Source organism: Sapajus apella, unplaced genomic scaffold (genome assembly GCF_009761245.1).
Source record: "Sapajus apella isolate SASKATOON/1434 unplaced genomic scaffold, GSC_monkey_1.0 scaffold49, whole genome shotgun sequence".
Taxonomy (NCBI): domain Eukaryota; kingdom Metazoa; phylum Chordata; class Mammalia; order Primates; family Cebidae; genus Sapajus; species Sapajus apella.
Genome location: NW_022436989.1, coordinates 12616820 through 12619556, shown reverse-complemented (window position 1 = coordinate 12619556; position 2737 = coordinate 12616820). Strand labels below are relative to the sequence as shown.

The following is a 2737-nucleotide window of genomic DNA, read 5'->3' as shown; positions in this document are numbered from 1 at the left end:
TACCCTTTCTGAGTATGCATGTGTCACTAAAAGTCACTCAGGCAAACCAGGCTGTTTGTAAATAGGTCTGATTATCTGCAAATTAGCTGATTGAAGGTTCCTGGGTATGAAGCAGGGCTTATTTTAAGAAATTAAGTTAATTTAGATAATAGTTGTATTGAAAAGCAACAAGTTCAAAAACAATTAGAAAGAATGCAGCTTCCATTTTATTTTTTTCAACTCTATATTTTCTTTTCAAATTGTTTCTAATAGGCTATCTGTTAAGAAATAATATCTTTTGACCTGGTGTGGTGGTTCATGCCTGTAATCCCAACACTTTGGGAGGCCAAGGCAGTTGGATCACCTGAGGTCAGGAGTTTAAGACCAACCTGGGCAACACAGTGAAACCCCGTCTCTACTAAAAACACAAAATTAGCCAGCCAGGTGTGGTGGCGCGCGCCTATAATCCCAGCTACTTGGGAGGCTGAGGCACGAGAATTGCTTGAACCTGGGAGACAGAGAGGTTGCAGTGAGATGAGATAGCACCATTTTATTCCAGCCTGAGAGACACAGCAAGACTCCATCTCAAAAAAAAAAAAAAAAAAAAAAAAAAGGTTCTTTGGTAAATTACTTAAATATTCTTGGAAGTCATTATTACTTTCTAAGTCAATAGAAGTATTTTTTATCTAATAGCATATTAATTCCTATCTTTACGCGTTTGTACCCATACAACACCCAGCCCTGCACCTGACATATAACGGGTACTCAATAGATGTTCACTGAATTAATTGGTTGCAAAAACCAAGTATATCAGTTGAACGTTTCTGCGTATTCGTGATAACTGCATTTGGAACACCTGTTCAATGCCAGCGACTGGGTCAAATAAACACTCATCCTCATAGTAATCACTACGAAGTGATTGCTACATTAGCCCCATTTTACAGATGATGCCACTGAGGCCGGTGAGTAGCTGAGCCAGGATTCAAGGCCAGGCCCGTCCAACTCCTAAGCTGAAGCTCTCAGCGAGGGTATTAAACTGAATCTGAATCCTCTGCTCATTTTATCTATTTTGAAGCACTGCATGTGGTGCGTTCAGCAGATGAAAACTCTCTGATGAGGCACATGTGGACGGGATGGCAGGGCTGAGAAGGGCAGGGGGGGGCACACAACCTACTTCCCCAGCTGTTTCTGCTACCTACCGGCTGGGGCCTTCAGCTCCACCGCCTCCCCTCCCCCAGGCCCTAAATCACTCTTGGGCCCTTTGTTCTTCTCCACAGCTGCTCAGCAAATTCCTTGATTTGAAATTACGATCACAGGTTGGAGTGCTACTTAAAATAATTTTGCCAAATGTTCCATCTCTGTGTGTTGATGAATATAATGGATGACAATTTAAAGAGCAAAAAAAAAAAAAAAAATGTATTCACATTGTCGAAGACAAAAAAAAAAAAATCATAGGCTGCATGCATAGCATGAGTTTGAAGGATTCACTCCCCCAGGAAGCTACCAAATGCTGGACTTTTGTGAGCCCTCGGCATGGCCGGGAGAGTGGGCTGCTGGCAGGTATGGCCTGCAACAGAGGAAGAGAGCAAAGGTCAGGGCGTTTGTTGGGTTTGTTTAAGCATGAGTCAGAGGAGTGGGGGCAGACCTGTGGATCCAATTTCCAATTTCCTGTGCAAGTCACTGAGTGGCACTTCTCCCCTTCCCCAAAAGCCTTTTATGCACACCGCTCTGCAGAACAAAGGGAGATAGGGTAGGGGACACATAAATCACCTAAGCAGGCAGGTCCTCTGGAAGGGAGAGAGCCTCTTGAATTCGGAAAATGCAAGCTCTAAGGGAAGCTGGGACGGAGGCAGACCACGTGCATCTAGCACTTTGGCCAACTGAGGCTTAACGGGCTTGGAGTTCCTCACCCTGGGTCTGAGTGCAGTGTGAAGCCATGGGCCAGCCCTTCCTGCAGGCGGGCCCTGCGGCCAGGCTCAGCTCTGGCGACAGGTGGCTGGGCCATCAGGAATCAGAACAAGGCTTCTTCCTTCACACCTGGTCCTTTCTCAGCAGGTGGGCTCCACATTAGACATTTTCCCCATGTCCTAAGCATTCTTCCAGGCGTGAGCAGGTGGGGAGAGATGAGCAAATCCCGAGCAAAGAAGAGGAGGCGGTGGCGCTTTTCTCAAGTTTTCCATATCAGAAAAAGCCCTGGCACAGGGCAGGCCCTGCTGGCAGCCCGGCCCCACAACCTCCCTTCCAGGCCTGCCTCCAGGGCAGGAATCCAATAGGAACATGGGCCCCCAGGGCCACCAGAGGTGCAAACTGCCCTCTGAAAACAGGGCTACCTCTCTGTAGGAGTCTTGCCATGCAGAAAACACCAAGCCCTCTGGAAACTGCCCGTTCACTGAGGGTCTCTGGCTAGCTGGCACTGCCCATCAAGGCCACATCCCATAGGGGACACACCAGGCTTGTACTGAATCACAACAAGCTGGGAGCTCCGTGCATCCCCCAAAATGATCTTCCACACAGTGCAAGGCACTCAAATGGTTCCAGCTGCTGGGGGCTCCCGTCAGCCTTTGAGGGCAGTGAGGTGTCGAGGTGGCAACCTCTGGGGTAGACAAGTCCCAGATCCACCACTTCCCAGCTGGGGAAGCTTCCTGCCCCTTTCTGGGCCTCAATTTCCTCATCTCTGAAATGGGCATAACCGTATCACTTCACCAGGGGGTTGTAATGGGTCAATGCCCCTACCCTGTTGATAAGCAGGAGTCTTGAG

General features: G+C 48.3%; 1 long non-coding RNA gene across 1 annotated transcript; it reads right to left on the bottom strand.

Moving 5' to 3' along the window:
* Positions 1 to 648: 648 nt before the first annotated feature.
* LOC116526056 lies at positions 649 to 2113 on the bottom strand. The gene is made up of 2 exons (XR_004257946.1): positions 1890 to 2113; positions 649 to 1707 (listed from the first exon to the last, which is right to left on the bottom strand). It is a non-coding gene; the product is annotated as an uncharacterized LOC116526056 (long non-coding RNA).
* Positions 2114 to 2737: the final 624 nt, after the last annotated feature.